Source organism: Hesperophylax consimilis, chromosome 19 (assembly GCF_061612785.1).
Source record: "Hesperophylax consimilis isolate HC1 chromosome 19, BYU_Hcon_1.0, whole genome shotgun sequence".
In the NCBI taxonomy this organism is placed as follows: Eukaryota; Metazoa; Arthropoda; class Insecta; order Trichoptera; family Limnephilidae; genus Hesperophylax; species Hesperophylax consimilis.
Window position 1 is genome coordinate 24,072,033 of NC_142854.1, and position 22,806 is coordinate 24,094,838.

At 33.6% G+C, this 22,806-nt stretch overlaps 2 long non-coding RNA genes across 2 annotated transcripts; one reads left to right on the plus strand and one right to left on the minus strand.

Annotated features, from left to right (window-relative positions):
- Positions 1-437: 437 nt before the first annotated feature.
- Positions 438-9,093, minus strand: LOC149415029 (uncharacterized). Its single transcript, XR_016303849.1, has 3 exons — positions 9,001-9,093; positions 3,345-3,542; positions 438-538 (listed from the first exon to the last, which is right to left on the minus strand). It is a non-coding gene; the product is annotated as an uncharacterized LOC149415029 (long non-coding RNA).
- Positions 9,094-17,169: 8,076 nt separating this feature from the next.
- LOC149415030 (uncharacterized) lies at positions 17,170-21,889 on the plus strand. Its single transcript, XR_016303882.1, has 4 exons — positions 17,170-17,211; positions 18,325-18,452; positions 20,853-20,999; positions 21,089-21,889. It is a non-coding gene; the product is annotated as an uncharacterized LOC149415030 (long non-coding RNA).
- Positions 21,890-22,806: the final 917 nt, after the last annotated feature.

The window sequence follows — 22,806 nt, forward strand, 5'->3', positions numbered from 1 at the left end:
GCTTTTTCCCCAGTATGAGTGAATGAGTGACTCTTTAAAAAAGATTTTTGTGAGCAGGAGTAGTTACAAAGGGCACATAAATAAGGTTTTTCGCCAGTGTGGGTGCGTAAGTGCACTGTTAAATTTGATTTGCTTGAGCTGGAGTAGTTACAATGGGGACAAGAATAAGGTTTTTCGCCAGTATGGGTGCGTAAGTGAACTGTAAAATGTGATTTGCTTGAGCTGGAGTAGTTACAGTGGAGACATGAAAGAGGTTTTACTTCGGCATGTGTCTTCGGGACCACTATCACATCTGGAAAAGATGACAAATAAAGTTCAATAAGTAGGTATCTATAATGAAACGATAAGATTATTAAAACTGATTCAGACGAAAAAAAATCCATTTTACCTGCAGTCTCGGTAATACTTTCAAATTGCTCTGAGCATTCCTTTTTAATATCTGGCAGGTCTATGTCTATTTCCGTATAAGGGATTCCCCCTCCATCTTCTTCACGGGGTCCTGATTGTTCCATGGGTACAGTCTCCACATTAATGCTACCTGAAACAGAACATCAATAAAATGTTAATATTTATTCATTTTCGGGAAATCGACAGTTTACATTTAATTAGTTTGTACATAAGTATTATATAGTAAAATAAAACCAATTATGGATTTCCTCCTTGTGACTTTACCTCTTCTGAGACAGCATAATATTGAATAAGTAAATTAAATTTATGAGAAAGGAATATGAATTAAATAAATTATGCGAAACAAAAGATTATATAAAACGAATAATTTACAAAGCCATACATTTATAGCCATGGAGAGAGGATGCAGATATAAGTAAAATCATAATTGAGGTTTAAACAATAGAGACATAAACATTATTCATAAACCATCAGAGAAATATTATTTTATGGACCTCTTGTATATGGTCAATTCGCAACTGAAAATATCAACCTTGGATAATACGCTATTGTAATTATTGCATAGTCTGTTCAGGCAAGAATTATTCTTAGAGTTTGTTTTGCTTTGATCAACCTTGAACAGGACACAAGAGCGTGTTGAACGCGCAGGTACATTGAATGGAATCTTGTTTAGCAACTCTGGGCTTCTTTATACAGGAATAGTGCATCCTTATGATGCCTCCGTACAAACATTGAATCATTTTTTAAGTATGAAGTTGCCTCTGCATAATTATTAAATCTTACAAATGACTTGTTACAAAGATATTTTATGAATTTGTTTTTAATTGCTTCGATTTTGTCTGTGTGGATTTTGTAAAATGGAGACCTATCAACTGATGCAAACTCCAAATGACTTCGTACATAGGCAAAGTAGAGTTGCTTAATAATATCGATGCTATTAAAAAGTTTTGTGTTTCTTATGATGAAGCCTAGCATTTAAGCAGTTTAATTTGTGATTTTATGTTTATGAAGGTTACATTGTAGTTTACTATCAAGGATTTTCCGAGATCACGAATATTTGAGACTGTTGCTATGTTACAATGTTGTTGTTGTTAAAAGAATAATTAAATAATATTTTATTTTTATTTCTCGAAAAGACAATGTGATGACATTTTGAAACATTTAGATATAGTTGATTTTATTGGCATTAGGTGGATATATTGTTTAAATGTTCATGTTGTAAATTGACACAATCGTTTAGACTTTTATTGGCTTGTATAGCATACCATCATCAACAAATAATTCAATTTCAATATATGTAGAGACATGAGCGCTATGTGTATGATTATTTGTAATTATTGTTAGATTGTTTTATATAGTTCAATCAAGATCCTGCTGATAAGATACTTGAAGTTTGCAGTAGTAAGCTCATTGGAATTCCCATCATACATACATTAATAATCGGATAGGTTTATTAGGTCGATTTATATCTGAAATATGGATACGGCGTTAAGTTGTTGAAATTTTAATTTATCTATGTCTAATATCAACGGTACATTGAATTACCTTAAACATGAAATACCGTGAAAAAGAAGGGACATTATAATTCAAATATTAAAAATGGAAAATATAATAAAATCACGTTAATTTATTTTGAATGAAAAAAACATACACTTAGTAAGACACCACTTTATCAACTGTTGATATTTAGCCCTGAAGAAGCTTGGGACAAGTGAAACCCGGTTGGCTATCGTTATTGATTCAAAAATAAAGTGGTGTCTTACTAAGTGTATGTTTTTTTCATTCAATATGTCACACCCCAAAGTATTTGCTTCCTTCGAAAATATTAATTTATTTTATTTATATAGGTTGGTTCTTTACCGTTTGTTTAAAGATTTTTTTATTATTTATTGTGTAAGTTTATACAATATTTGAATATAAACAAGATAATATTTCATTTTGTAACTTTAAATATTTTTACAATAAACATAACACTTCTTTTTAAATTCATTCATTCTTCAAACTTTCAGGCATTTCATCATACATCTTTAGTCCTTTGTAAATTGGGCAGTTCTGTGATTTTGATTTCTTAATATGTGGAAATCTAATTCTTTATACATTTCTGGTTTCGTAATTATGAATATCTCTGTTAAAAACAGGGCAGTTCTGTGATTTTGATTTCTTAATATGTGGAAATCTAATTCTATATACATTTCTGGTTTCGTAATTATGAACATCTCTGTTAAAAACAATTTCAGCCTAAAAATATTTTGGCATTTGGTTGTTCACGACGTTATGCACAAAATCAACATATTAAGTAAGAGTGTCTTATTAAACAAACTTTTACAATTTTGAAAACGAAAGATAAATTCAAAGCAGGAATTCTAGAGTTCATTGAAGCAGAGGTTCAGAGACACACACGAGAATTTAGTATTTTTCATTATACTAGCTGAAGAACCCAACGTCGGCCAGGCTACACCCAGTTTTTGTTTTATTTTGAACGGTAGTTTTTACGTTTAGGTACGTAATATAAACCATTATTTTAAATGTCATTTTTATATATCCAATAAGGAATTATACAGTTTTAGTAAGGTAGGTATGTACCATAGTTTTGATTATTTCAATTGATAGAATCTAACCTGAATACTATCTTAAACTGGAAACGGAAAGTACAAAAATTTACAGACGTACATACTAAACGTCAAACGGTCGAGTTAAAACAGGACTCCACTACGTTCTTGTGAGGACAGAATTTTAGGATTACAGAAGGTGCAATTATTTACTTTAAAGATAACATATGACGAGGATACATTTGACGAATTAAGAACTGTTTGCGAGCATAATAAGTTATTATTATAATTAGTAAAAGTATGGACGACAAGAGGGGAAGTAAAGAACAAGCAGCTGTTCTGATTATTTGCATCGGAAACACTTCTGTGATATGCAATGCAACTTACTTGTTGGCTGAACACTCTGGGCATACTGCAAACATTCCTTCTTCACATCCGAGAGGTGGATTACAACATCCCCATAGGCCATTTCACCTGAGCCTTCTTCCTGTGACCATGGTTCAGTTTTGATGGAAACACTCTTTGGGTTGGAATCAATGGCACTGCTGTGATAGCGTCCTGTCATGTGATGATAATTATTCTCAGCTAAAAATAAGAAAGGAATGTAACAAAAGCTCTCTCAAATACTCTCTTGTTATATCGAGAACGCTTTTTAAACTGATCTAACAGGTGTCAAGCGATATATTCTTACAATTAACCAGCACCAATTTCAGAGTTTAAGTGTTACTTAGTTAGTATAAATAGAACCTCTTTACAAACAGGGTAAAGCATGACGGTCAATACGTTGAACAAACGTCATCAAAAAAGGAAAAGCAGATCAATTTCAATTATTGTGCAGTTCGTACAATATTATTTTAGGGAGACGGAACAATAATTACAAACGAGAAGGAAGCAAAGGAGACTCTGTGACACATTATTCTGACTTGTCTGAATCCTGACGTTTCCGTTCGTAGAGATGATCGATATTCCTGTACCAGCTCCCGGCTACATTTATGTCACTGGAACCGTTGATATTTTTTTGTGGAACTGGTTTATTCTTGCACTATTTATCGAAAATAAAAAAGTCACTAGTCTCTTGAAACTTACCCACGGTTTCTTTTATTTCTTTTTGAAGAACCGGTTACAAAATTAACTTTCCGCATAAGTATCTGGTAATCAGAGCCGCAGTAACATCTCATTTCAAATATCAACCATCTTCGCATTCAACTTCGAAATAATATGTAATTTTAAATCGGAAATAATTATTCGATCCAATCTTTTTTGATTATAAAATAAGAACAGTAGGTAGACGAAATAAAGATATTATCTGGAAATAGCAACTCTTAAATATCATTAGAATTTACTAGGCTTTTTAAACGGTGGAATTATAGATATGACTCCTTACTAAGTAGCATACAATAATTAATTAACTATTTTTAATAATAATTAATTAATTTCTTCATATGAAGCGGTTACTTTGTGATGTGACATTATAATTAAAAATTAAACAATAACTTATACTGCCCTGATGAAGCTACGGTTCTAGCGAAACCCGGTAGGCATTAAGTATTTACCTATTATACTGCCCTGATGAAGCTACGGTTGTAGCGAAACCCGGTCGGCATTAAGTATTTACCTATAAGTGATGTTTACAAAGTAATTGTTTAATTTTGAATTAATTAATTATTATTAATAATAATTTAAATTAATAATTTTAAACAAATATATTATATTGGAAAAAAAGTCGTCGTTTCGATAATTTTGATCAATTTAATGAGCAAAGTAGGAAGTCGTTATTTAGACATTATCTATAAATACCAACTCTAAAAATCTTGAGAATTTATTTAGCATTATTTCAATCGTGCGAAAGAACTTCGTAATTTTATTTATTTATTTATTTATTTAACGCCCAGAGGGCTTTTACATGTGGGTGGTACAAATTTAATGACAGTATTGAAACATAAGAAAGAAAAGAAAGAAATAATAAAAATAAAATTACATAAGTATATGCGAGAAACAAAATTAAAAATATCAAGAACATAAATTAAAAAATACAGCGATTTGACTGGTTTACAAAAATATAACTTCCATTTAGGAATAGTATTGAAATAGGTCTTTTACATAATCCACAAAATTCGCAAAGTTTATGTTAAATATATCGACATCACCTAAGTATTGGTTTCCCATAGTGTGAAACCGTTGTATTGGGGAGTTCGCAATGTAATTTCGCTTATGTGTGTTGCAGTAGAATAGTGTATTTTGTCGTGTTGTTATTGTAGGTATTCGTAAGTTTATGAGTTGCAGAAGTTCGCAACAGTCGAATTTAGAGTTTAGAATCTTGAATAAAAAAGTTAAATCGTTTATTTTACGCCTGTCTTCCAGTGTGTGTATTTTTAGAGTGTTTAATAAGAAATGATATTGTAAGTCTTCTAGTGGGATATTTAATTTAAAATTTATAAAACGCAGAAATTTTTTTTGTATTCGCTCAATGTTATTAATGTGAATTTTGTAAGAGGGAGACCAAACTACTGAGTTGTATTCAATTATGCTTCTAACTAGAGATATGTATAACAGTTTAATGGCTTGTATGGAGTTAAAGTTTTTAGTTGTTCTTAATACGAAGCCTAGTGTTTTCATGCCTTTGTTTACAATTTGGTGGATATGATTGGCGAAACTTAGTTTTTCATCCAAAATAATTCCGAGATCTCTCATTTCCGTGACTCTTTCTAAAGCTGTATTGTTAATGGAATATTCAAATAAAACAGGATTTTTATTTCTGCAGAAAGTCAGGGTTTTGCATTTGTCTACATTTAAAAACAGATTATTTTGTACGCACCAATCTTTAAACTTATCAATATTTGATTGTAGTATTTGGCAATGATTTACATCAGTTATTTTTTTGTATAGCTTGATGTCATCAGCAAAGAGCAATACCTCGACATCGTCGAAGCAATTTGTTATATCGTTAATGAAAATGAGAAACAAAACGGGACCAAGGTGACTACCTTGCGGTAGGCCACTGGTCGCACAGAAAGCTTTCGATAGCAAAGATTTTATTTTAACAAATAGTTTACGATTAGTTAAATAGCTAGTGAACCATTTTAGCATGTTGTCTCTTACTCCTAGGGCAAATAGTTTTCGGGTTAGTAGTTTATGGGATACTTTGTCGAATGCTTTTGAAAAGTCTGTATATATGCAGTCGACTTGTTTATTTTTTGCAAAAGATTCTAATATACAGTTTTGAAATATTGTTACGTTAGCAAACTATGGAATTATACTGATAGTGTTGATATTATAAAGGTGATTAAAATACTCTTAAAATAAAGTCCAACAAATGAACAGCTTTATTAGATATGTTTACAACTAGAAACTACTGACATATTAGGTTTGGTTTATGTATTCATAAAAGACTAAAGTTTTGGTTTTTTGATATTTTTCATTTTAACAAATTTAATCATCTTTAAAATGTGTAATATACTTAAAATTTAGAATTTTAGGCCGGTGACTAAGTTAAATACCAAATTTGAATATAATTCAACCTCAGGCTAGCTCTTATAAAGGCATATCGATTATCTCTCGAGGGGTGGAGTCAGCTATCATTTGTTGCTACTATCATTCCGAACCATACAAGGAGTTCAGTAAAGACATGGGAATCAGGTTTCAGCGTTATATTATAGCAAAGGGCAACGTTACAACATACAAAGTAATATCATATAGAACACATCTTATACTCATGGGGCACGGAAAATATTACGGGTACAAAATATAATCCTAACTAAGTTCAATCTCTTAATCTAAATTTAAGTTACAAAACCGGAACTGAATTTATTAAAGCACATGGAAAGGGGATAAGATGGTCAAGCTTACATGGTTCTTAAGTCGGTGAGCGAAATTTAGGCGGCCTTTGTCCACGTGCAACGTAAGCGTCGAAACATGTGCGTGCGAGTTGGTTTCGCTGAGAAGTTCGGCCAGGAGTTTAAACTTTGTCGTTTTGTTAAACGGCAAGGATTTTAGTGTAGTTTTCAAAACGTAAGTTTGGATATTCCCTTGAATCTGGATTGCTTCTGGGGCGCGGGACCACAATCTAAAGCAGCGTGTTGACATGCTGAGGTCAGGATTCCGAAAGAGGACAAGGCCGGCGAGCGATTAGTTATGTTTCTTACCGCGCGGAACGCTGATGGCGAGAATTTAGTGACCGGCAGGTGCTGCTACTTGCGGCGATCTAAGAGCGAAGAGCTAGCACGTAGCGTATTCAACTATTATTATTATTTAATACGATATAAACCGAACAAATGTGTCACCGCTTCTTTTACCAGCTCTTGAAACTAATTAATAGGGTGTTTCTGATTATTTTCAAAATTATCCCCTTGTAAAAAGCCCATAGTCGTATTTATGTAGTCACTTTTATCCATAATAATAACACTGTCAAATAAAACTCAAAAATATAACCAAACTTAATTGTTACAAAGGTAAATCAAAGAAACATGTGGCGTCGAGAAAAATCTAGATTAACTAATTAATAAATAATAAGCCGCTCGACCTACTTAGTACCTACTCCCGAATTATGTACCTAAATCCAAATCGCATCGTAAACAAAGTAATCTATGTACTGCAAGCACCTACCTGTCTAACGACGACAATAATATCGCAAGTCGGTCTTACACATTACGAGAACTCGCCAGAAGGTTCGAGTCTTCGGCCTAGGCATAATTGCCACGCTGTCGAAACTTCGCGAAAGGTCCAGACCGAGCGAGTGGCCTTAATTTAGTTGCCATTTAACTACCTGCTGTCGCCACCGGCCGAACAATATAAATAAGCCCGACGCAGCGACCATATTATTAGTATTCAGTATTTACTATCATCGGCTGCACCTACCTACGAGTACTACGACTTAATTTCGCGAGCATTCCATAGTATTTGTGCATAAATAAACGTGAAATATTTTGATTGTAAATCAGCTTTCAACTAATCAATAAACGCTATACCTGAGTTGGAGAGTTCTTTCATTTATACACCACGATAACCACAAACATATAAAAATGACATCACAAAGCGATAAACAGTTAAGAGAACTTTTCTTCGAAAAATGAATAAGGTTTTCATGCAATATGGGTACGTATAGCTTTAATTATAATTTCTGAAAACATCTGTATTAAAGTCGGAACATGAATAATTTTTCTCATGAGTGGATCAAAATCTGACTCTTAAAATTTCCTTCTCGTGAACATGAATAACTGCAGTCAGAACATGGATAAGATTAATTTCGAATTTGGGTACACGCTTTATACGTACACACACACAATGATAAGTGTGACTTAAGTGAGCATGATAGGTTACAGTTGGAACATGAATAAGGTTTTTATGTCAAGTATGGGTAAGAACTTGACTATATAAATTTACAATGGGAACATGAATATAGTTTTTCTCCAGTATGGTTAAAAACGTCGCTTTAAAAGTTTAGGGTTACTTTTTTATTCTTTTGAGAACATCAATAGTTGCAGTATGATTATGAATAAGGTGTAAATCCCGTAAGTGCACTGTTAACGCTGACTTGTATGAGCAGGGCTAATTATAATGGGAACTCTTGAATGAGGTTTTTCCAAATGGAATTTTCAAATTTCCCATTACAGAACCTGAATAGCTGCAGTAGGAACATTAAGGTTTAAGTCCAGTATGGGTGAGTAAGTGCACCTTTAAATGTGATTTTCCTTTGCAGTAGAAGTTACAATGGGAGCATTTATGTCGTTTTACTAGAGTATGGGTAAGAATGTGACATTTAAAATTCCCCTGATAAAAACACGAATAGCTGCAGTAGGAACATGAATAAGGTTTAATTCCAGTATGGGTGCGTAAGTGAACTGTTAATGCTGACTTGTGTGAGCAGCAGTAGTCACAATTGGAACATGAATAAGGTTTTTCTCCAGTATGGTTACGGATTTGCACTGTTAAATTTTATTTGCGTAGTAGTTACATGTAACTGAAAAAGATAACGTTCAATATGTACGTATCTATAATAACTAGATAATTATTAAAACAAAGTCAGAAAAACGTAAGTCGTTTTTACCTGCAGTCTCGAAAATACTTCCAGACTTCTCTAAGCATTCCTTTTTTATATCTGGCAGGTCTATGTCTATTTCAGTATAAGTGATTGCCCCCCCATCTTCTTCTCGGGGTTCTGATTTTGCTTTGATGGGTACAGTCTCCACATTAATGCTACCTGGAATAATAACATTATAACAAATTGATAGGCTACTTACGGTTGGTAAGCGGATATCACATTCTATTGCATGAAAATCCGTAATCCGATAGGTTAATTATATCGAATAGACAGAGATACAGTTAAGAAGTTTTTTTTACTGTAAAGAAATAGACGTCAAACATGTAGTTAGAAGATAAAAATAAATATAATTGCCGTTGCAATTAGAGATAATAATTGTTATTTTTTAATGGCCTACAATTTTCTTGTTATCAACAGTGAGATATTTCCACTAAAATACCAAGGGCAATGTATTTTGAAAATCAGTTTTCCAGACGTACATGCAGCTTGACGATGCCTGAAGAATCCTAATTTGGTTATGCATGGAGATACGCGGGAATGTCCGTAAAATCAAAGTTATCTACAATATATCCCTGATATACATCGTCAGTAAATATTAAAAATATAATTGATTGTATTAAACTAGCTTAGTAAAAAAAATTATAACTTTGATGTAGTTTGTTGCACAAAGATTAAAAAATTGTTGGTAAATATATTAATTTTGTGAGTATTCTGAACTGTGTGACTTAACAGCGGTTGTAGATAAGAGATTTTTATCTCTTCCCGGGGAGCAAAATTTTGGGTTTTGAATAAGTTTTTTATTTACTTATAACAAGCATTAACTTATAATCCAAAAGAATTTAAGGAGTGAGATGATTTTATGTTACAGCTTATAGCTTCAGGAATTAGAAACTGTTTGTGGGCATAAGTTGAACGTTTTCTTAGATTGCCACTTGGAAAATTTATAAGTACTGCGCTGTATTATAGGCGATAAAAAGGAGAGTCAAACACAAGTACGGGTTGTGACTGCGCCCATCTGAAACACACACAGATGGATAATGGCTTACTGGTTTGCTGAACACTTTCGGCATACGGCAAACATTCCTTTTTCACATACGGGAGGTGGATTTCTATATCAGTAAAAGCCTGTTTTTCAAATGAGCCTTCTTCCTGCGACCATGGTTCAGTAGTGATGGTAACATTATCTGGGATGGGAAGATCCATGGCTCTACTGTGATAGGGTCCTTTAATGTGATAGTAATTATTCTCAGCTGAAAATAAGTAACGTCTGTATCAAAACTTATCTAAATCATAAAAAATATTCATCAGAGTGTTTGAATCGCTTTTGTTGTTGAAAAAACCAATATAATTCTTAAGCAATTCAGATTTCATTAGAGTTTACTAAAAACTAATCGTGCCACAAAATAAGATTGCTGTTTTTGAAAATGTATATGACGTTCACTCGGGGTAATAAGATGAACTTACTAGTCACTTGGTTTTAATGTGTGACAGCGGCCGTAAATCAACAATGAACAAACTCATTTAATCTCATTTGTCACGTGTTTACACGGTAAGTGTTGGGTAGCTTAGTATGTTATAACGCTGTCAAAACTAATCAATCAAGTGCTTGGCGATATATTTTTACAATAAACAAGCACCAATTTACGAGTTTAAGTATTACTTTGTTAACATAATTAGAACCTACTTACATGCACGGCAAAGCGCGGTGGTTAATTTCAAGGCGTAGAAGAAACGTCACAAAGAATTCGAAGCACTTCAATTTTTAAATCTTTGCTTTAAAATTGTGTTGGTGGTTGAAATAATCTCAAGTGGTATAAATTTTACATAATTGTTATGTAGTTTATATGGTATTACTTTAGAAAGACGGTGCAACTGTAACTGATGAGAGGGAAGCAATCATAAATAAACCACTCACTAAATCGATCCAAATTGGTCCTCTATTTAACCATAGATATGTCAATATTTAGACAAATTTTATGCGTGCAACCAAAGTACGTCCCACATCATCGATGAGGATAGAGGAAACAATAAAAGGCGCGATCATAGACAATATAATTCTCATTCGGAACCTACCCTATTCGTTAGCCTAAAATATTATTTTAAAAATAAAAATGTTTAAATGTCGAAATATTCCCTCACAACAAGAAAGATCCATTTGACAAAATGTTGTTTTACGAAAACGAGCTTTAAGTGTCCCTTTTTACAGCTCATTTTCTTAGGACAACGCATTTCAGGTGAAATCTTGTTCCAAGATAAACAATCGTTAAAATAATCGCCAACTTACTCCAGACGTTCCCGGCTTCACCTTGCCGGTTCCCTGTGCAACAGGTCCCCGGTTAGAACTCTGGGACCGTAAATGCTTTATTTATTGTCTCCTCGCAGCCCCACAGATTATTTTATTGATGCGGATTTTCCCCCACGTCATCCGTAAGGGAGTTCACCGTATTTTTCTCCGTGGTGGCTGTTGGACGGTCCTCCTTTAAACCCCCCTTCCCCCTGGTTCCTCGAGGGTCCGGTTGGAGGTGGGGGTTCTACCAGGAGTTGGTTTGGAGGTGCCGTGAGTGTAACTGCTTTCCCGCATCTGAATCCTCTGAAGATCAATTTGCGTTAGTTTGTTATGAGGTTCCTCTTTACGTAGGTTCCCTTAGGGTCCCGCAAGGGAAGAGTCCTCCGCGGTAGTCTCATCTCTACTTTCCGCTCCCTCTCGGTTCCTCGAAGGCCCCAATTGGGAAGAGTCCACCGAGGTGGCAACATTCAATTGAATACTGATTATAATAATATAATTGATTGTGGATATAGTTATTGGTACTTAATTACATAACTGGTTATCACCTGACATAATTTTGTAAAACAAACATGCATTGCAGTTCTAAACTATGCTAACCAAATCCTCCATCATTGCACAAGCATAATTTTCCCACTTTAATGAACAGTTCAAATTTAATCTTATTTTCACTTATTACTTTTTTCAGCATTTCATCTTATGTAATATGGAAAATTTAATCAGCCTTACTCATAATCGCAACACTACGATAATACGGACAGGTTAAGTGAAATTTTTACTCATAATAGCGCCAACTCGCGCGCATGCGCATTGCCTAATCTGACCGTATTAGCAGACGTCAGAATTTAACCCACCCGAAGACCAGGATTAGGCAGTATATGAGCGTATAAATTCGGAAATGGCTGACTTTGACAATTTTGACGTTTTGACTGGAGCTTTGGCAAATCTTGACCGTATTCATCCACCACGGGCACGGAAAACATACAAAAAGTGGTATGACCCATTTACGGCGCTAACGGAAGGAGATTTTAGGTCCAAATATAGATTCACCAAAGCAAATATGAGACGTTTGATCGATTTGGTACGGCCATATTTGCATGTCAATAACAAACGGGGTGGAAAAATATCTACCGATCTCCAAGTTCTTTGTGCCATACGATACTGGGGCAGAAACGAGGTAAGGATAGTGTTTATAGTTGCATTCCTGTGAAACAAATCAGCAAAATCGATAACTAAACAGTTTTTAAATTATTATAACATTTTTTTCGAAGATACAAGATGATTGTGCAGATTTACATGGATTTAGTCAACGGACAATGTCCCGTATTGCCAAAAGGGTCGCAACTGCATTTGCCCGCCTTGCTCCACAGTACATTAAAATGCCACAATGTATTGAAGAGCAACAATCAACAGTTGCAAAGTTCCAAGGAATAAAACGTTTTGAAAAGGAAAGTTGGGGGTGATGCCGGCCAATATTACATCAATAGGAAGGGGATATATTCCTTAAATGTCCAGGTTTGTAAAGTGATAAACCTCAATACGTGTCTGAAATATAAACATTAACCAACATTGATTGCATGAATAAATTCATTCCAGGTGGTGTGCAATGCAGATCTAAAAATTATGGATATTGTTGCTCATTGGAGAGGCAGTACTCACGATGCTCGTATTTTCCGGGAAAGTTCCATCAAGCAGAGGTTTGAAGAAGGTCACTTCAACGGACGACTGTTGCGAGACGGAGGTTATGCCTGTACACCATATCTGTTCACCCCAGTTAGGAACCCAAGAAACCCCAGAGAAGTGGCGTATAACAGGGCTCAAATATCTACTCGCAACACGGTGGAGAGATGTTTTGGGGTATGGAAACAGAGATTTCGTTGCCTGCTGCGGGGTATGTCAGGATCTCTCGATACCATCAAGACAACTATCGTAGCTCTTGCTGTTCTCCATTGTCTTGCCATCGATATGAATGATCCTCAGTTAGGTAAGAAAACAACTCAAAATAAAAGATATGTTAAAATGAAACATAATATAATATGTCAGTTTTTAGATATTCCTTACATTAGAGTTTTGTATGTACTAATGCTATGATTTGTAATTTGGAATAGATGATGATGGATGAAGAACATGATGAGGGTGCAGGAGCAGAAGCAGGTGGTGGTGGTTTCATGGAAGTAGCCCCAAATGAACAAGTAGCCCCAATCAATCATATTGGAAATGCCACTAGACAGGTGTTCATTGATCAACATTTTTAAATGTATTAGTATGTACTCGATATGATTGTATCTACATATATAATTATATTACACTGAAAAAATGTACATACTCAGTAGTATGTATAATGTACCTGCGACACAAATGCATATTACACAATAATGAAGATATAATAATAAGACTAAGGTATGATCAATATTGTTTATTTATTTTTATTTTAGGGAAATCAGTTTACAACGTGCTTAATTTATAGTGTGTAATTCACCTAACTGAGAAACCATTTATAGATTTCCTCATTATGTTTACATGGGCGTTGAGCTGGTCTATTTATATTACAAGGAAATCAATTTGATGTACGTCTGTACATTTTTATATAGCACAGTGAAGAACATTAATAAATGTAAACGAAAATATGAAATATAGATAAAATAAAATTATTATTTGGCTATCCATCCATCTTTCAGCATCGACATTTTAATTTTGTGTTCCTCCTCCATGAACCTAATCCTGGTATGCGACTCTTCATCCTGTAGACAATTTTTAAGGTCACTTTCCTTCTTCATCAAGCTAACCTTGGTCTGTGACTCTACTTCCTGTAGACTAATTTTGGCCCTGGATTCGTCTTTCATGAGCCTGAACAAGTACTCCGTTTTTTTTTGGTGCTCAAGGTGCATTATTTTTTTTGTTTCTTCAAAGACGTTCGCCTTCATTTGGGCTAAGTCGTCTTCCTGAAAATAAAAACATTAAATGACGAACTTTTCATAACTGGTAACATAATTATTCTATTTCCAACTTTCTATTATAATTTTTCCAATTTCCAATCCAGGTAAGTATGTTTATGTATCTTTGTAAATAATAAACTTAGATAGTGCCTATATATAACAAAGTGTACAGCAGAGGTGATTTCTCACAAAAACGGCGCTTTAGAATTATTATTTTTATTAATCCATATGTTAACACTACATACAAAATAACTATATTCAACTTTAGTCACCATGAAACAGGCAGTCACTTAGTACGGTGTTTTAATCTATTCTCTGCAAATCTCTTAATTATCGTGCATTTCATACATAAAAAAAATAATATTCATATATGAGTTATTGTTTTTCTTAGTAAACTTTCAGTTTTGGTACGACAATAAAGTCAGTTGAGCAAACAAAAATGTGGTGTGAAGAAATACTTACTTTACGGCGTGGTCGCCTCCGAGGTAGAGGTGGAGGGCAAGCGTGCAGCGGGACATGCTGGATGGTGTGTGCTTGTGGTGATAGTGGCGGTGGTGGTGAATCAGCTTCACTGGAAACCTGTAAAAAACACATATTATTTGTATCAACATTAAATTCCTAGGAAAATAACAATACTATTTGAGCATCTTGGCAGTAAAAACGTACCTCAGTCTGAAACTTCTCGCTTAAACGTCTTCCGTCTCTCTCCGAAGCAGCAGTTTTGTTACTCGATACTGTTTCCTGTTGATATAAACAAAAGATTATGTCCAACTGAAATTATCGTGCATTTTATACATGAAAAAAAATAATATTCATATACGAGTTATTGTTTTTCTTAGTAAACTTTCAGTTTTGGTACGACAATAAAGTCAGTTGAGCAAACAAAAATGTGGTGTGAAGAAATACTTACTTTATGGCGTGGTCGCCTCCGAGGTAGAGGTGGAGGGCAAGCGTGCAGCGGGACATGCTGGATGGTGTGTGCTTGTGGTGATAGTGGCGGAGGTGGTGAATCAGCTTCACTTGTTTCCTGTTGATATAAACAAAATATTATGTCCATCTGAAAAGTTACTGCTTTAAATATTGCAAATAGTTAGCACTCATTGTTGCGCTGATCATTTAAGTAGGTTTAGGTATATTACCTCAAAAGACAACTTCCTATTGGGAACAGAGTGTGGCAGTGTGGAGTGAGGGGTTGATGTAGGAAAATTCATCTGTAATAATAAAACACAATTACCAATATAACTCCCACAATTAAAGCAAGATTTACATAAGTTTAAATATAGACAGAACCATCAATATTTCAATAATATTACTATCGACTTATCTTTTGAAAAAAATAATGCTGGTTGGCTGTTAAATATTAATTCATATAAAAAGTGTGTTTTTCCATTTAATATATAATGTCACACCACAAAGTATTTGCTTCCTTCGATAAAAAGATATTTACCTTTGCTTTAAATGTTGAATCGCTATCATCAACATTTTTGTCCGTTACGAATTCATGTGGTAACAAATCCACCATCGAGAGAATATCCTGCGAAGGACTTGGTGGTTGGGGACCTCCACCTGTTGCCATCACTTCCCTCCTATACCGGCTCAATTGGCTCTTACAAGCCAATTTGAGCATCTTCCATTGAGCTTGTATCTGACCCATATCTCGTTTTTGGTCACTTAGTGTGTTAAATCTGAAAAATAGTGTGCTATTAATTATGTGGTATGCATACCTTTACCTAATTAATTTTATACTATGATAATTTTTTTATTTGAAATGGATGTCAAAGCTACGAAGCGACAAACTTAAAGTTTAATCTGTAGAAAAGTTAACAATGCGGATATATTATGGAGGTATACTTACTTTAATAAAACAAGCTTCCAAGCTTCCCTCTTGGCAATTAGGGTGTTACTGTCCGAGTTTTTATTCTCTACAGACCTCACCTGTTCAGCCACACAGTCCTTCAACAAGGCCTACAAGGAAAACAATCATTATACTTACACTAATTTCAAACAAGTAAACAAAACATTAGAGCCAAGATAAAAGTTAACAAACCTTTTCAACGTCACCCCAATTTTTGTTACGCTTGCGCCTTTTTAATTCTACCTCCAAATTAATGTCAACGTTATCCATTTTTAGGTTATTCAAAGATAAACAAACCAACTCTTGGATTACTTCTTTGACATATGAATAAACGTGAAGTTGGCAACACGCCGCGAAATGCCAAATTTTTCAAGTGTTGCTACTGTAAAAAAATCATATTCCATAATCCAGCCGTCGAGCTATATTGGGAAAATTTATGATTATGAGTAAAGATTTTTAATCTGACCAGTATAGGCCCCCACCCCTGTATAGCTAATACGGGGTATTATCGTCGTATTAGGGATTTCATTATGAGTAAGACTGTATAAGTATCTGTATACGTCTGTCTCGACACAGGTATACCCTAGTGAGACAGATGTCAATAAATACAAGTAAAAACCTTCAAACTGATAGATAAATAAATAAATAATAAAAAAACCTTGAATACAAATCATTTTAACAGTTTGTAATAAATTTACCCTCATCCTAAACTTTGCTTAATTACCGCTCACACAAAATATCACTAATGGTCTGTCCAGGGCTTATTAGGTCCGTGCTTTTTTACAAGTTTTCTAAAATTTTTAACTTCTGATAAATATTCCAAAAATAACAGGTTCCTCAGAGAAATTGCATTGACAGTTCCAGTGACTGCGAAGGAACGGGCTCCTTGTAACCGCAACAGAAATGTCGTCCATATCTACTCATTATAGGCTTCTATGGGCTTTTCCTTTATTTCCTTCCTGTCACGCAGAAATAGTTGCATTACCTTACGAATTGCGTATAATTGTATTAAATTTATACGATTTGAGATCGTTCCAATAACCTACAATTTATCATTTTTAAGTAATTTAAAAAAAAAAATTAAGTCCTTTTTTTAGTGACGTTTCTTCAACACTTTGGAATTGACTGTCACGCTTAGCCTTGTACGTAAGTAGCTTCTAATTATATGTACCTATTAAGTAACACCGAAGCCCATTCATTGGTGCTTGTTTATTGTAATTATACGTCGCTTAACACTTTATTGGTCATTTTAATAGCATTCGCGATATAACAGATATGTCGCTACCTTACATCAACCAGAAGATGTGCCAGACGAGAGTGTGTGAGTTTGTTCATTATTGATTGACGGCCGTGGTCACAATTATGAAAACCTTTACACTCGATGTCAGAAATAGGCGTCAACAATTGTGCTTTATTTTTCGACCACATTAATTATTTATTTCACCACTTCATTTACAATCTTAATATATCTGTAAACAGTTTTGACGTGGTTTGACCCACTTAAGAACTACATCAACGCCAAATTGACATTTAGCACTTAGTATGGATTTGACGAGAATGATTTACTTTAACTGAAAGTGTAGCGCGATTGGCTTAGGGTAATATTTGGAGGCCGCTCACAATAACACTCCTTATGTAGACGGTGATAAAGTTTAAATTACCGGTTAACACCAGCCGACTGTTTTCATTTATGCAAGAACAAAACATGACAAAAGTGTGTTTTAAATATTCAAATATTTTATTGTAATTTTCTAAAGAACTTAATTTTTAATTTTATACAATAAAACCATAATCGAAAATGGGTTCGTAAGTAGGAAATTTTGAACTTTAAAGCAGTTTTTATAGCCTTTACTTACATTATTTTTTCTGGGCATAATATGAAATGTTTATTAAAAAAATGCTCGATTATTTCAAAGACGATGATGTGTTCTACTAGAATTATTTAATTAAAGCTTCTAAAATATTTTTAAGCGATAAAATTTTCAACCCAAAAACACATGATTTTGCATTACTTCGTAGTGTATCGCCTTAACATTAATTTCTATAGGTCACACTTGTAATTTTGCGAATCATTGTTTTCTTTAGTCCTTAAATAAATGGTCGCTTTTCTGTTGTTTCATTGGTAAAAACTGCCGTTTATTGCACGGGCGTGGATATTAATAAATTTAAAATATCCAGAGTGCCGTGTTCGTGAAAAAATCACCTCAAGGGCGCCGTTACCAATCAAATTGGATTAATTAGTTCATTTTTTACAGGTGATAAGTAATTTTGAGCAGAGACCAACAAATTACTATCGCGTAACGGGACGCTATCATCGGTGGCATGGATCTTAACGAACCAGAGAGTATTTCCGTCGGGAGTGCCGAGAGTGTTTATCCAACTAGTAAGTTGCATTTCGAATATTAATATACAGAGGTGTTTCAGACGAACACTGCTTTTTTTAACCGCCAAATAATTCAATAAATACTTGCATTTTATTCGACAATTAAGGCTTATTGATTTTTTCACCTGAAAACAAACACAGTAACAAACAAATCAAATGAAGATAGGAAATAGGAAAGTCTAGTAGGAAATATAGTACTAAACAAAAATAAAGTTGTTTGTTTTCAGATGAAAAAGTCATAATTATATTAAGCAATAAATGTTGAATAAAATACTAGTATTAGTCGGCGGCATTTATTTTTTCTTTTAAGATTTTTTCAATTTATATTTGTTTTTCTTTGTTTGTAAATGCTAGGCTTAACAATTTTTTTAATTATAGCAGTTTGTAGATTTTGAATGTATTTAATATTAATATTACTCGAGTGTCCCCAAGTTCGAATTCCATATCTAAGTATTGATTCGACCATAGAATGATATATAAGTTTGAGAGTACATCGAGGCAATACAAATTTTAATTTATAAAAATTACTCGCCAAACATCGGAGCTGGTTACAAATTTTGGTCACACTTTTGTCCCATTTAAAGTTATTGTCTACGATTATGCCAAAGTAAGTATATTCGTTTGCAAAATCAATTTTTTCACAGCAGCAAATACTATCCATTTTTTTTATGTATACATTCAAAATTATGTGCAGTTATTTTAGGTAAGTTCCACATTTTCAAGCTCGGTGATCTTATATAAATGCATTTAGTTTTTTTGACATTAATAATTAGTCCTACATCATGAGACCATTTAAGTAGCTCGTTAAAGTCAATTTGTAATTCTTGAATAGCTATTTCAGGGTTTACATTAGAGACAACTAGTGCAGTATCATCAGCAAAAATGAATCTACGGGCTATTTTAAAAAGTTTAGACATGGCAATTACATAATAATGTATAATTTTGGTCCTAAAATTGACCCTTGTGGCACCCCTGATTTAATAAATCTAAAATTACTCATTACATTCAAAATCTTTACATACATTTTTCTATTTGTTAAATAGTTTTTGAAAAATGATAGGAGTTTACCACGGATTCCTATGATTTCGAGTACCTTTATTAATTGTGTATGGCTGAGTGTATCGAAAGCTTTTGAGAAATCAATAAATAATACTAGTACATGTTTTTTTGAGTTAAGCTCTGAATGTATATAATTGGAAAAATTTTCGAGCAGTTTATCACAGCTTTTTTGTTTTTGGAAGCCATACTGACATTCATCAACAATGCCCAAATTATTTAAATATCTATCCAAATTTATGGAAATATATTTTTCTAATATTTTTTCTAATGCGGGTAATAAGGAAATAGGCCTATAATTATTTATTACGGTGTGATCTCCATTTTTAAAAATGGGCCTTACGATGCTGCATTTTAGTTCAGCTGGAATGTGACTTGTGTCAATAATTCTGTTAATTAGGTGAGTAATTATAGGACCAAATAATTTAACATGTTTTTTTAGATCATACGTGCGAATTAGATCCACGCCCGGTATCTTTGAATTTTTCGTTCTTTCGATAATGTATTCAATTTGTTCTGCATTAGCTCTTGGTAGGTACATTGAATGTTGCAAATGTTCTTGCTTTAACTCAGACGCTCGAACATTGCATTCGTGCAATAACTGATTTACACCCGCGTCAAAGAATTTTGCAAATTTTTCTGCCACCACATCCGCAGTTTGGGAATTTAAGAAATATTTAGATATGACTTCATCACAATCGGATTTATTTTTCCTTCCCAATACTTGATTTACTTCATTCCGTGTTTTTTTAATGTCCTTAAAACAATGTTTAAATTTGTTATTATAGTATATTTTTTTGTGTTTAATCTTCTTAATGTTTCTTCAAAACGCCGTAAAAAGGCTTTTATCATATTTTACAATTAATAAAGTTTTTCCTTTAGATGAAAGCGTAACGCAGAAAATAATAATAAATTATTATTAGATACCAAAACATTTTCATGAACATTATTGTTTTTTTACTAAGAAAATATTATGGATTATTTTATCACTTTTTCTACATTTTTACAAATATTCTATTATTATTGCTTTTGCAAACAGGATTGAATAGATTTTTTACGTAAACGGAGATCTAGGTCAATTTATTTTTCCTTTTTAAACTTTGATTAAACTCCCTAATGAGTAATATAATGACCATAAAACGCCACCGACAACAACAAAAATAATAATATTTTTTTACACAATAGAAATCTATACCCGCTTAGGCTTATATTATAACAATATAACAAAATTATTTAATCCAACAAAAAATACAAATAATCTTTGAAATGTCACTGACGATCGTAATTTTTTATGATACTCTTCATATATTGAAATATCAATGTAGTATTATTTCATTATTACAGGTAGTATTAATGTGGAGACTGTACCCATTAAAGTGGAGCCAGGACCACGAGAAGAAGGCGGAGGGGAAGTTCCTCATAAGGAAATATACATAGACCTGCCGGATGTTGAAAAGAAATGCTCAGAACACTCTGAAAGTATTACTGCAGGTAATATAGCTTTTTGTTTGTCTGAATTCATTTTAATATGTTTCATTATAGATACCTATTTATTGAGGTTTATCCACCATCTTTTTCAGACTTAATAACGGACCTGAAGAAGCATCGTGGAGGAAAACCCTTCTCATGTTCCCATTGTAACTTCTCCTGCTCACGCAAGTTAACGTTAGCACGACACTTGCGCATCCATTCTGGAGAAAAACCTTATTCATGTTCCCACTGTGACTATTCGTGTTCCCGAAAGTATAATTTAAAACATCACATTGTTACCCATACTGGACAGAAACCTTTTTCATGTTCCGAATGCAACTATTCATTTTCCCAAAGGGGACATTTAAAACGTCACATGCTTACCCATACTGGAGAAAAACCTTATTCATGTACCGAATGCAGCTACTCGTCTTCTCGAAAGGGAACTTTAAAACTTCACATGCTTACCCATACTGGAGAAAAACCGTATTTATGTTCCTACTGCAAATATTTATGTTTTGAAAAGAAAAATTTTAAAGATCACCTTCTTACCCATACTGGAGGAAAACCCTTTTTATGTTCCTACTGTAACTATTCATGTTCTCGAGAGGTAACTATCAAACTTCATATTCTTACCCATACTGGAGAAAAACCTTATTCATGTTCCTTCTGCAACTATTCATGTTCTCAAAAGGGAACTTTAAAACTTCACACTCTTACTCATACTGGAGAAAAACCCTTTTCGTGTTCTTACTGTAGCTATTTATGTTCTCGAAAGGGTACGTTAAAACGTCACATGCTTATTCATTCTAAAAAAACCTTATGCATGTAAATAAATACAATATTCCTTACCTTAAATACTGATAAAACTACATTTATCTCATTCTTTGTTTATTCTTTGTTAAGTTTTAATTAAAACCGGAATTCAATAGTATCATATACCAAAGTAAATATAACAGAACTAATTATAATCAAGCATGTTCTATACTTCTATATCCCCGGTATTTACAGACAGACATGATACCCCACTGTTATTCCAGAGTGCGAACATTTTAACTGTTAAGGCTACATAATTATAATTAACATATGTTTAACCCTCAGCGTACGGAGAAACTTTAACGTTTTTATAACACTAAATTCACAAATAACAATGGATTGATCGTTCGAAAATATATAAATAAGTACGGATAGAGAACGCTGGAATACAATATATCTAAGAAATTTTAATCTCTGCTGAATAATGTAACTCTCTGAACAAAGTTAAATATATGTTGATGAAATGGCTATTCAAAAGAAAGGTATTGATAATGTGAATGGTTATGGTAAATTGAACGGTGATTGAATGGGGGGATCAAAATATATGTCCGAGTAATGGTAGAAATTGTATATATAATATGAATTACTATAAAGTTTAAAATCGTGTAATATTAATTTGTAGGCACCTGCTGACAAGCAATTTGTTTTTCGTAGCAGGACCATAAAGCACCGTATGCACATGTAATTAAAAATGCATGTTTTTTTCGAGTAGCTGGCATTCTTGTAGGTGAGTATAGACAAGCTACATACAGGCATGCTAGCTACTCTTCTCTCATAGTTTCGTGCGCCTGTCTGGCTGAGAGGAAGAAATATGAAACGAACCGAAATGTTATTTTTGTAAAGCGGTGTACCTGTAATCCACAAGCGCTAGTAGCTGCGATAGTGCATAATGAAGTTTAGCATTTTTTCATCGCCCAAGCGAGCCATTTTGATCGAGCGAAAATTTCCACTTGCAAAAATGCAACAAAACAGAACAACTACGAAAAAACAAACGTTTTGTGATTGAATGTCA